This window comes from Microcaecilia unicolor, chromosome 2 (assembly GCF_901765095.1).
Source record: "Microcaecilia unicolor chromosome 2, aMicUni1.1, whole genome shotgun sequence".
In the NCBI taxonomy this organism is placed as follows: domain Eukaryota; kingdom Metazoa; phylum Chordata; class Amphibia; order Gymnophiona; family Siphonopidae; genus Microcaecilia; species Microcaecilia unicolor.
Genome location: NC_044032.1, coordinates 349,394,671 through 349,408,541, shown reverse-complemented (window position 1 = coordinate 349,408,541; position 13,871 = coordinate 349,394,671). Strand labels below are relative to the sequence as shown.

Here is a 13,871-nt window from a genome sequence, read left to right as displayed (position 1 = left end):
CCACTGGCAACCCGCAATGGGAATAACATGAACTTTCCTCACAGCGAACGATGGCCCCTTAACAAGGGCATGAACTCAAAAGGAGGGAATGAACACATCCTCCTGGAGGGAATAAACTCGCCCTCCTTATTGTATAACTGGAGGGGATACACGCAACCTCCTGGAGGGAATAAACTCATCCTCCAAAACATAAACTGGAGGGAATGGACTCATCCTCCTATAAGTGAACATGAATCCTGAAGACTGTTTTCCAACTTTCTCCCAAGGAAGGAACTTCAGGAAACAAGAACAAAACCTGAAACAGATTCACAGCATACAGACAATCATACAGGGAGGGCTCATGGCTTCATCTGCTATGACTAAAGGAAAGAAAATTACCAAGGTAAGAACCTAATTTTCTCTTCCTTGTCATCAAGCAGCTGACAAGGAAGAGAACAAAGCAATCCCTATATAGGGATTGTAACAAAGCAATCCCTATATAGGGTGGGAACAGGTCACACCACGCACTAGCACTTGTGCTCCAAAACGCGCATCCCTCCTAGCAGCCACATCCAGCCTGTAATGTCAGGCAAAAGAGAGCTTAGAAGCCCATGTTGCTGCACTGCATATCTCTTGACGAGAGAGTGCTCCAGTTTCAGCCCAAGAGGAAGAAATCACTCTGGTAGAATGCGCCTTAAAGGCTACAGGCGGAGACCGGCCGGCAAGCAGATAAGCTGAAAAGATAGTTTCTTTGAGCCAGCGGGCAATAGTGGCTTTAGACGCTGGAGACCCTCTGCAAGGACCTGATAGCAAAACAAACAGATGATCATAGATCCTGAAAGAGATAGTAACTCGCAGATACTGCAGCAGAGTCCTGCGCACATCCAACAGGTGCAACTGCCCAAAAGATTCTGGAAACTCCTCCTTATCAAAGGAGGGCAAGAAAATAGGCTGGTTTAGGTGAAACGCTGAAACCACCTTAGGCATGAAGGAAGGCACGGTCCGAACCGGGACCTCGGACTCTGAGAATTGCAGAAATGGGTCTCTACAGGACAGCGCCTGGAGCTCTGACACCCGTCTCGCCGAAGTAATGGCCACAAGAAAAACGGCCTTTAGTGTCAAATCTTTCTCCGATGCTCGCCAAAGCGGCTCAAAAGGAGAAGCCTGCAGGGCCTTCAAAACTAGCCCCAGGTTCCAAGCTGGACAGGGTGCTCGCACAGAAGGCCGGAGCTGAAGCACCCCACTAAGAAACCGTGCCACATCTGGATGAGCAGCTAAAGACACGCCTTCAACCTTACCACAAAGGGAGGCCAACGCTGCCACTTGCACCCGCAGGGAATTATAGGCCAAGCCTATTGGTACACCATCCTGCAAAAAGTCCAGAATCGGCGAGACAGGAGCCCGCATGGGTGTGATCGCTTTTGAAGCACACCAAGACTCAAACTGGCGCCAAATCCTGGCATAAGCCACGGAAGTGGAATGCTTGCGGGCCTGCAGGAGTGGAAATGACTGTGTTTGAATAGCCTTTGTCCTTCAATTGCGCCCTCTCAATCGCCATGCCATAAGACCAATGCAGCAGGCGTCCTCTTTGGCTACCGGGCCCTGTGACAACAGCTTCGGTACCAGAGGTAAAGGACGGGGAGCCTCCACTAGCATCTGTTGGAGGTCCGCATACCAAGGCCTCCTGGGCCAATCCGGGGTGATGAGGACCACTTCTCCTGGGTGCAGCCGAATCTGCAGGAGCACGCGCCCTATCAAGGGCCACAGAGGGAACACATATAGTAGGCCCGGAGGCCAGGGCTGAGTCAAGGCATCCAACCCTGCTGAGCGAGGATCTCTCCGTCTGCTGAAGAAGCACGGGACTTTGGCATTTGAACTTGTCGCCATAAGATCCATCATGGGCTTGCCCCATTTGGCACATATCTGCAGGAATACTTTGTCTGCTAGTTCCCATTCTGCTGGATCGATCTGATGCCTGCTTAGATAATCGGCTTGCACGTTGCTCTGACCTGCAATGTGAGCTGCTGACAGAAACTGAAGATGCAGCTCGGCCCAGTGGCAAATCTGTTCGGCCTGCGCGGCCAGTGCTCTGCACTGAGTGCCGCCTTGTCGATTTATGTAGGCCACTGCTGTCGTGTTGTCCGACATCACTCTGACAGCCAATCCTTCCAGGGTCACTTGAAAAGGCCAGAAGCGCCTGAAAAAACGCTTTCAACTCCAGGCGGTTGATGGACCACTCCGACTCCTCGGGTGTCCATAGACCCTGGGCATGCTTCCCCTTGCAATGAGTTCCCCAGCCCTTCAGGCTGGCATCTGTCACTACTAGACACCAATCGGGGAGCGCCAGCGGCATTCCTCGCCGCAGCATGCTGTCCGAGAGCCACCACTCCATGCTGAGTCGGGCTGCAGGGAGCCAAGAAAGTCTGCACTGATAATCCTGAGAAACTGGAGACCATCTTTGAAGTAGGGAATACTGTAGAGGTCACAGGTGCGCTCTCGCCCAGGGCACCACTTCCAATGTGGCTGTCATCGATCCCAGCAGCTGGACAATGTCCCAAGCTCGCGGGCGGGGCATCCTCAGGAGCAGACGGACCTGATTCTGAAGCTTGCACCGCCTTAGCTCGGGTAGGTATACATAGCCCGAGTCTGTGTCGAACCTGGCCCCCAAATATTCTAGAGATTGCAAGGGGGTCAGGTGACTTTTGGCCATATTGACGACCCAGCCTAAAGATTGAAGTACTGAGACCACTCTGGCTGTAGCTTGATAGCTCTCTGTTACAGAGTCTGCTCTGATGAGCCAGTCGTCTAGGTACGGGTGAACCCTGATACCTTCTCGCCTGAGCAAAGCAGCTACTACCACCATTACCTTCGAAAAGGTTCGGGGAGCTGTGGCGAGGCCAAAAGGCAAGGCTCGGAACTGGAAATGTTTTCCCAACACCGCAAACCTCAGAAACTTCTGGTGCGGGGGCCAAATTAGTATGTGCAAGTAAGCTTCTTTCAGGTCTAGAGAAGTGAGAAACTCTCCTGGCTGTACCGCAGCAATGACGGAGCGCAGGGTTTCCATGTGGAAATGCCGCACTCTCAGGGACTTGTTTAATTCTTTTAAGTCCAGAATAGGGTGAAAAGTCCCACCTTATCTCGGCACCACAAAGTAGATGGAGTATCAGCCGTAGCCGTGTTCGGCGGGAGGTACCGGGGGACGGCCCCTAACTGAATCTGACCTTGCAAAGTCTCCTCTACCGCCACCTGTTTGGCGGCAGAACTGCATCGGGACTCCACAAACACGTCTCTTACTGGGGCGTTTAATTCTATTCTGTAGCCATCTCTGATCAGGTCTAGAACCCACTGATCTGAGGAAATATTGGCCCACTCCTCCGCAAAGAGGGAAAGACGTCCTCCGATGACAGGAAGCGAGGAGGGGGCCGGCGCACCATCATTGAGAGGGTTGCCCCTGAACTCCAGGCCTAGAGCCAGTGGCTGCGGAACGCTTGTCCGAGTGAAAGGAGTTCCTCTGCTGAAAAACGGGCACGAGAAGTGAACCCAGCAGAACGCCCCAGGCGGTACCTTCTAGCTTCACGGAAGCAAGGTCTATAAGAGGAGTGGACCGCCTGGCCCTTGGAGGAAGGCCTCGGCCTATCTTCAGGCAAGCGCTGGGGTTTAGGATCTCCCAGGCCTTTAACAATTTTTTTTTTCCAACTCCTCACCAAATAGAAGGCCTTGAAAGGGCAACTTCACCAACCTTTGCTTAGAGGCCATGTCCGCTGCCCAATGTCGTAGCCAAATAAGACGGCGAGCCGCCACTGCTACTGCCATTTGTTTAGCCGAAGCTCTGACAATATCATAAAGGGCATCAGCCAAAAAGGACAAGGCCGACTCCAGCCGCGGAGCCACATTCAAGAAGGGCTCCACTCCATCTCCGGGCTGAGCCACTGCCTGTTGCAACCACGCCAGGCAGGCTCTAGCAGCATAACAACTGCATGCAGTCGCCCGAACAGTAAGACCTGCAATTTCAAAGGACCGTTTAAGTGCTGCTTCCAGACTACGGTCTTGTATATCCTTCAGGGCAACTCCTCCTTCCACAGGGAGGATAGTTCTCTTTGTCACCGCAGTGACTAGGGCATCTACTTTAGGCATTGCAAAGCGAGCCAAATGCTCCTCACGCAGAGGGTATAATTGCCCCATAGCCCTGGAAACTTTCAAAGGTCCCTCGGGGGTCAGCCCACTGAGCGGAAATAAGCTCTTGGAAGGAGTCATGCAAAGGAAAGGCTTGAGCAGGCTTTTTGGTACTAGCCATCCTAGGATTCACAGAGGAGACCGTGCCACTGTCAGGCTCTTCAATAGAAAGGACCTGTAGGGCATCTGAAATAAGCGCTGGCAGCTCATCACGGTGGAAAATCCTCACCGCGGAAGGATCATCCAGATCCTGTGGTAATTCTGTACCTGACTCCGGCTCCTCAGACCACGAAGGCCTGCCAGAACTCTCCGAATCCTCACAGCCCGAACATGGGTGGGGGGGGGGGAAGGAGGTGCACCACAATCTGAAGGGGAATTAGCCCTTCTACGCTTTTCTTTATGCCAATTATCAGGGAAAATAGCCTCAGCGGGCAGTCCCAGGCCAGAATCCACCGGGGGGGGAGAACAATAGAAGGGGCCTCAGATGACCCTTGAGGGAGAGCTCTTTTCAGCATGTATGCTTTATGCAATAACAACACAAAATCAGGGGAGAAAAACTCGCCCTGGGCACCCAGATCCCGTCCGGGGCTAGCCGCTCCCTGAATAGCTTCAATTCAAGGTCCCCCCCGGGCTCAGGGCTCTCCGTCTCTAGGGAGGCCGCGCCATGCAGAGAATTCAAAATGGCGTCCGCTGCCAGCTCTGAGTAGGAAGAATCATCGCTCGCCATGCTCGGGCCGGCTCTTACACCTGTACAGCACGATTTCCAGAGCCCCGCTTCTGATTTGCACTTGCCACACCGGGAACAGCGCTTTACATTCTCTGCAGCCATCGCAGAAAACGGCGGGAAAATTCAAAATGGCGGTTTCGCGCCAAAAACGTCCCGATCGCGGGCCCACCCCGGAGGAGTTAGAAAACACTCTTACCTCACCGGACCGAGTATCACAGCTCCGGTCCCATAGAAGAATCAAAGGAAAACCTCTGTTCCATTTTTTTTTTTTTTTTTTAACGCTGTGAGGAAAGCAGAGGTAATAAGAACTCCGGAGGCTCAGATGAGTGGGAAAGGCAGGGAAAGGCGAACCAATGTGCCTGCATCCACTGAGTGGGAAAGGACAGGAAAAAGCAAGCTAATATGTCCACATCCATGGGGGCATGGGTAAGGCAGGGAAAGGGCTAACCTATGTGCCTTCAAAGTGAAGCTGCTATAGCCTCTAACACCCCGGCTAACAACTGGCAAGCCAGGAGCCACCCCCAGGCAGATTTTTGATGGAGATCGAAGAAGCTGCAGCCACCCTGCTTGGGGAGATAGAGAATACTGAAGAGGCAGTAGAGCTGGCTGGCCATGAGGCACTGTGAAAAGTTGAGTGCTCTCTATCTCCCCCTGCTGGTTGATGGTCACAACCCATACGTAATGGCTTCATCTACTTGATGACAAGGAAATGCATGATACCATGGGGTGGGGGGGATGCAGGACACCACATGGGAGGGGGAAGGCTTGAATATAACTATTTTTCATGCCTTTTTTGGAAAAATGTCTTGGTTTACATTTATGTATAAAACAAGACCTTCAGGGATAATTTTATAAAGGACGAGAGTATAGAGCTGTGTTTTACACCCTCAAATAGGCCGTTACCAAACTGCTTAGGGGTATGCATGCATACAAAATTGGATCCAAAATAAAACAGGAAAAACCTCTACGACGAGAAAGTACAACAGGCAAAAGTAGAGGCTGACAAAGGACGAATCACCACCAGAGATGTGAATCCAACAGTCTTATTTTGAAATTAAAAAGAAGACTGTTGGATTCACATCTCTGGTGGTGATTCGTCCTTTGTCAGCCTCTACCTTTGCCTGTTGTGCATACAAAATTGGAGACAAGACATATGAAGGTAAATTCTACATAACCTGATACCTGTATTTACACGTCCCTTGTGATTGACAGGTACACAATACTAGCACTTATGCATTTAAGTGCATACTTGCCAGCAGGATACCTAAGTGCTATTCTGTAACGGTGCACATTAAGTGGCATAACATGTAAAAGCAAGGGTGCATACACATGCTCTCTCTTGATGGACTAATTTGTTATTTTAATATTTTTAACTCCTCTTCTCTTTCTTTGTTTATTCTTTTCCTATCACATTTGTAATTACTTTCCATTCTTAACTGTAATATTCAACATTTGTGAACCGCTCAGATAGTTCACTCAAGAGCAGATTATCAAGATCTAAATAAACTTGAAACTGGAAACGTATGCCAAGATCATAGACTATCTCTGAGCAGAGTACAAATGACTGAATAACCTTTGTTCCTCAAGTGATGCCTTTGAAGGCCAGGCCATAAGTCAAAAGGGATCTGGGGCCTTCATGACCACCAGGCCCCCATGACTCGTGGGTGGACTCTCCTCACAGTCACAGACTACTTCCTGCTCAGATTCACACACTGTCCCACATGGCTAAGCACTGGTCTCAATATTCCTGGCGTGTTGGGCCTGTGCAGCATTCAAGTAGGAAAATTCCATCAAGTCTAGTCCATCACTCATTTTCCATTACTAATCCTGCTAGATACACAGGATCATGAGAAAACCTGAGTGTTAAGAGCTAGCACAAAAGGCTGATGGAGGTGATAAATAGTAAAATAAGGGTAGTGGTTCTGGAGTCAATAGCATAGGCAGCCATATCAGCCACTGATGCTACTTACTCCGATAAGAAGGATTTTAATCATCTAAGAACATAAGTACAGCCATAGTGGTTCAAACCAATGATTCATCTAGCCCAGTATCCTACTTCTAACAGTGGCCAATCCAGATCAGTACCTGAAAGACCCAATCAGTAGCAACATTTCAAGCTACCAATCCCAGGGCAAGTAGGGACTTCCCCATGTCCATCTCAATAACAGACTATGGACTTTTCCTCCAAGAACTTGTCCAAACCAAAAACTCAGATATATTAACTGCTGTTACCATATCCTCTGGCAAAGAGTTCCAGCACTTAACTATTCTTTGAGTGAAAAAATATTTCCTCCCATTTGTTTTAAAAGTATTTACATGTAATTTCATTGAGTGAAAAATCAATTCACTTTTACCCATTCTAATCCACTCAGGATTCTGTAAACCTCAATCATATTCTCGCCTCAGTCATCTTTTCCAAGCAGAAGATCCCTAACCTCTTTAGCCTTTCCTCATTTTGGTTGCTCTTCTATGAACCTTTTCTAACTCTGCTATATGTTTTTTTGAAATACGGGGACCAAAACTGAACGCAATACTCAAGGTGAGGTCGCACCATGGATGAATACAGAGGCATTATAATATTCTTGGTCTTAATTTGCATCCCTTTCCTAATAATTCCTAGCATCCTGTTTGCTTTTTTGACCACTGCCATACTCTGGGCAGAAGATTTCAGTGTATTGTCTACAATGACACCTAGATCTTTCTTCTTGTGTGCTGACTCCTATGGTGAACCCTAATATCAGGTAACTATGATACAGATTCTTCCCAATGTTCATCAATTTGCATTTTTAAATTTAATCTGCCATTTGGATGCCCCGTCATCCAGTTTAAGATATTCACAACCTGCGTGTGTTTTGACAACTTGGAATAGTTTTGTGTTATCTGCAAGTTTAATCACCTCGCTCGTCGTTCCAATTTCCAGATCATTTATAAATATGTTAAACAGAACTGGCCCCAGTACAGATCCCTGCGGCATTCCACTATTCATCCAGTGAGAAAAATGGCCTTTTAACTCTACCCTCTGTTTTCTGTCCAATAACCAATTCTTTATCCACAAAAGGCCACTGCCTCCTAACCCATGACTTTTTCATTTTCTCAGGAGTCTCTCATGAAGAATTTTGTCAAAATCTAGATACAGTACATCAACCCACTCACCTTTATCCACGTTTATCCATGCCTTCAAAGAAATGAAGTGAATTGGGGAGGCAAGACGTCCCTTGGCTGAACTTATGATAACTCTGTCTCATTAAACCATATTTTGTGTTCCATAATTTTATTCTATAGTTTCCACTATTTTGCCCTGCACTGAAGTCAGGCTTACCAGTCTGTAATTTCCTGGATCACCCCTGGAACCATTTTTATAAAATCGGCGTTACATTGGCCACCCTCCAATCTTCAGGAACTATGAACAATTTTAATGACAAGTTACAGATCACTAACAGATGATCTCTTTCAGTTCCTCCACATTGTCACCCTTGAAAGCCAGCTGTTTTTAAAATGCTCTATACCAAGAACAGATTGTCAACCATATCTAATACGGTGAAACCAGATATGTGATAATGTGAGTGAAAGTTGGGCATGAAGCTTCCAGACCCAGCCATGCAAAGGTTTAAAAGTTAAAAAAGAACAACAACAATTTGCATCCCTGTTCACAGACACTGTAAATTGAAAATAAAATCTCTTGAAAGTCACTAGAATCTTTACACGGGCTTGTTTTCAACCAGACCCAGAAGGTCCAATGTGCATTAACTTAAATTCAGTACTAAGTCAAGACCTAACTCTGGCCAGGCCACTAAACAATCAGGACTGCCATAAGGTTAGAACATAAGAATAGCCATGCTGGGTCAGACATCTAGCTCAGTATCCTGCTTCCAGCAGTGGCCAAATTCAGGTCACAAGTACCTAACAGAATTCCACATAGTAGTAAGATTCATGCTAATGATCCCAGGGACAAGCAGTAGATCTTCCCCATGTCTATCTCAATAGCAGACTATAGCCCTTTTTAAACCCACAAACACCAACCACTGATACCATGTTTTCTGGCAATGAGTTCCAGAGCTTAACTATTCGTAAATCTTTTTCTACCTTAGCCAGCCATCTGCTACTTTACAAACTGGTTGTGAAAGCATATGCTGAAGAGATGCTTCTGTCTTCCCCGGACCTCCCTGGCTTGTGTATCCTCTGATATTTATCTGGCCTGACTGAACCATGCCTCTCTGCTAAGCCCTTGGCAGCTAGGCTCCTTAATGTGGCCCTGTGACAAAATGTGATTAAAAGGGAACTGGCAGGTTCTTATACACTCCATTACAAAGGACAAGAAGTTACTGCCTTGGGCTGCTATGTAGGTGAAATGCTGTTTATTACGGCTAACAAGCCATTTTTGTCCCATGGTCTTTTGCTTAAACTGAATTGACAAGTATAGAGAATATAAGCCTCCTTTACAAACTAACTATACAAAGAGGAAAGGCAACAGGGTGATTGTTAATGACTAAACTAGGGTTGGAATCTGGCTTCTTTACAATGTGTTTAATTACTGCTTTTTAAAAAAAATATTTTAAAGTGAAAGAGGAAAACAACTCTGGCTCATTAGGTGATAGTCAGGTAACTGATGAATATAGAAGGGTTAGTGCAGTTTCACAGACAAGGGGTCAGACCTATTCTTTGCAGTCCTGCACAATGCCGAAAGTCTTAAAAGAACTCAATCATTAAATTGCTAGACGATTCTTAGAAGCCTATCATTCAAAATAGCCATGATACATGAGGACTGGATTGGGACCTATGGAATGCCAATAATTTAAATCAGGGCTCCTGGAGTGATGTAGGAAAACATAATGTGCTGAATTAGTGCCAAGGAAAATAGTTGAAGCTGGAGTAAAATTACTGACCATGTGGCTAGATACCGCTTAATGGGAATGGGTCTGCATGGGATCAGCAAAAGCAAGTTTGGATTTATCAATTCAATATATTTTTTAGAACTGTAAACAAGTGGAAAATGCTGAGCTGGATGATTTGAGGTGATCAGATAAGTTCTGTCATTACGTTTCCCAGAAATTCACATCATATTATAGTATCTTTTATTTCATATTGTTTTTAGCAGTATTATTTATCTTCATTATTATTTGCAGCCGAGAGTACTCAACCCCCCCCCCTTTTTTTCAAATTTATATTTAATCACTGTTTACATTATATCGCCATACATTTTAAAAAAGTTTCTTTTGGTTTCAGGTTTACGTGCCTTTTTACTTGTATCTACAATATATTTCATGTGATGTAGTGTTTAGACCTCTTTTGTAGATCCTCGTGTGCACATTTTTTTACTCTCTACATCACTTTTTATTGACTGTTTTACAAATGTATGAAGTTATAACATTGTGGTGTACGTCATTCCATACGTTGACATTTTTTCCGGAAATATTTCCACTGCATTTTGGCGCGTTTTTTGCTATTTATTTACCAGCTGTTTCTTTCATTTTGTCTTTTCGACAATTGCCACTGCTGACAGTACTATGCGACGCGCAGTTGCATATTTACATCGCAAGACTTTTCAAAGGTCTTTAAGGTAAGATTATAGTAGTTTGCCATTCTATTTTAAGGCGACATATTCCACAACCCTCCGTCTCTCTTTTTAGACCTTTACACCATGTTTTAATATTATTCTTTTCCCTTCCAGACCATTTTGGTTTTCCACTGAGATGACTTACTTTGTCTTACACACCATCAAGATTAGTTGAGTCCGCTTCCATTTTTACTTTTATTTTTTAATCTTTATTTATCCTGGTCTTTACTGAACATCACTTACCTTAAGGGGAGTGCACATATATACCCACTAGATGTGCTATTTAAAAACATATAGCGTTAAGATCACTGCACTTCCCAGCGACCTGTAGGCATGTTATCTGACAAGTGCCATCACTTATCTCAATACACTGTCATCAGCATATAAAACTGTTTGCTAAGTTTTAGATCAATATTTGTACCATGACTCATTGTAATTCACAGTATACAACATGCTGCTTTTACCTTTATTACCCTTATCTCTTTACAAATCTCATCATGAGTTTTTAATTACTACATAATATTATCAAGGTTTTCTTTTTATGTACCATTACAATTATATATTTTAGTAGTTTAAGATGGATGCACTTAATCAGAATGTGTGGTTCTACCCCTTGCTTAATTATTTATTTGGAGGATGGTCCTTATTGTCCACTTTAGAACACCAAAGCATTCTTGTACTATCATGATTTTCATTTTTATTTTCATTATGATACATACTTTATATATAATAATCATTTTTTAATTCTGTTTCCATATGTCTTTTGTCATTGTACATATTATTATACACCTTTACGCTCTTTGTTTTATCTTTATTTTAAAGTCCATTATTTATTTATTTGTTGCATTTGTATCCCACATTTTCCCACCTATTTGCAGGCTCAATGTGGCTTACAATGTTCCATCATGGCATGCGCCATTCAAGAGTAAAGAAACAATTTGTATTAAATGAAGAACAAGTATAACATAATAGAGTTGAGCAATCCAGTATAAAAAGAAAACAGAGAAACAGGTAAGAGTATAACATAATAGAGTTGAGCAATCCAGTATAAAAAGAAAACAGAGAAACAGGTAAGTAGTGATGCGACAGAATTCCTATTATTGATCATTGTGGTATGCCTTATTGAAAAGATAAGTCTTGAGTAATTTTCGAAAGTTGAGTAGGTCATAAATAGTTCTCAGGTCAAGTGGTAGTGCATTCCACAGCTGTGTGCTCATGTAGGAAAAGCTGGACGCATGTGTTAGTCTATATTTTAGACCTTTACAGCTTGGGAAGTGAAGATTTAGGAATGTGCGTGCTGATCTTTTAGCATTCCTGGGTGGCAGGTCAATAAGGTCTAACATGTAGGCAGGGGCATCTCTATGAATAATTTTATGAACCAATGTGCAGACCTTGAACACAGTACGTTCTTTAACTGGAAGCCAGTGTAACCTTTCTCTTAATGGTTTAGCACGTTCATATTTTGTCTTTCCAAATATGAGTCTGACTGCAGTATTTTGGGCTGTTTGAAGTTTCTTGATGATATTCTCTTTACAGCCAGCATATAGTGCATTGCAGTAGTCTAGATGACTTAGCACCATTGACTGTACTAGGTTGCGAAAAATGCTTCTAGGGAAGAAATGTTTTAGTCTTGCGTTTCCACATTGAATGGAACATCTTCTTAGTTGTATTCTTCACATGGCTTTCAAGTATGAGATTTCGATCAATGGTAACTCCAAGAATTTTCAGGGTGTCTGAGACAGGGAGGAAAAAGTTAGGTGTGGTTATGGTGGTGAATTTGTGTTATGTTGTGATGTAAGTATAAGGCATTGTGTTTTTTCAGCATTAAGTTTTAATTGAAAAGCATCCTATGAATGCATGATGTCGAAGCTGCGGTTGATGTCATCCATGATTTCCGTTAAGATCATGTTTGAATGGGATGTAAATCGTGACGTCATCTGCATATATATATATATATATATATGGATTGAGGCCTTGAATGGATAATGACTTGGCCAGGGGGTGTCATCATTAGGTTAAAGAGGGTCGGGGAGAGTGGAGATCCTTGGGGGACTCCGCATTCCGGTGTCCATGGAACTGACGTATTCGAATTAAATTTCACTTGGTATGATCTTGTAGTTAGGAAGCCTCTAAACCAATTAAGAACGTTACCTCCAACTCCAAAGTATTCAAGAATGTTTAATAATACTTTATGGCTTACCATGTCGAATGCATTGGACATGTCAAATTGTAGGAGGAGTATGTTATTGCCAGTTGCAATTGCTCGTTGAATTAGTTAGAAGAGTAATTAGAACTGTTTCGGTGCTGTGGTTAGACCAAATCCTGATTGAGAGTCATGAAGAATTGAGAATTATTTAAGTATTCAGTAAGTTGTTTGGTCACCATACCTTTCATTAGTTTGGTTACTAGTGGGATAGACGCTACTGGACGATAGTTGGTTAAGTCATTTGTACTTTGAGTCCTGGGAATCGGGTGGAGTAAAATATTCCTCTCTCATTTGGGAATAGTCCATTTGTAAAATATAATTCAAATGTAACGCGAGGTCTGATATGAATTGTGAGGAGCGAATTTTATAAGGTGTTAGGGCATATACCTAGTTTGCAGTGGGTCTTGGCAAACCTTTTGAGTGCTTGGGAGATGGAATCATACAAGAGTGTGTCAAAGTTAGTCCAGGCTCGATCCGCTGGATGTTTAATTTTATTTTTACATTATAATTGTTCTTATATTTACATTATGTATTCATTACCTTTTTTATTATATTATATATTTTGTATTTTATTATTTGGTTTACATGTATATATAATCTTTTATATTTTTTTTAGACTCCAGAGGCAAGCCTGTGGCCGAAACACTGATCTGTGTCGAGTCTGTAATAAAATATTTCCTGTATATGATCCAGCTGTCCCAGTCTATTAAGTCACTGGTCCATTTCCCACTTTCTCAAATTATGGTAGAGACCATTATTTGCAAAATAATGGAGTGGAGGAGTGGCCTAGTGGTTAGGGTGGTGGACTTTGGTCCTGGGGAACTGAGGAACTGAGTTTGATTCCCACTTCAGGCACAGGCAGCTCCTTGTGACTCTGGGCAAGACACTTAACCCTCCATTGCCCCACGTAAGCCGCATTGAGCCTGCCATGAGCGGGAAAGCGCGGGGTACAAATGTAACAAAAATAAAAGTTGCCCAAGCTAAATAGGGGCATTAGCAATTTGAGATCACACACCAATACGGACCACATTGGAAAAAAATTTAATTTCACCCAGTCATATACAGTGGTCCTTCCCCCTTCTATATGGGAATCTGGATTTCCAGAAACCTTTGAGACAAATGTGAACACTTTACATTTAATCAGATCTACAACAATGATTATTTTATTATTATTATTTACTGCATTTGTATCCCACATTTCCCACCTATTTGCAGGCTCAATGTGGCTTACA

At 43.9% G+C, this 13,871-nt stretch overlaps 1 protein-coding gene across 7 annotated transcripts in view; it reads right to left on the bottom strand.

Moving 5' to 3' along the window:
• Positions 1-13,871, bottom strand: part of TDRD7 (tudor domain containing 7) — a 432,711-nt gene that overhangs the window by 243,410 nt on the left and 175,430 nt on the right. The window lies entirely within an intron of this gene.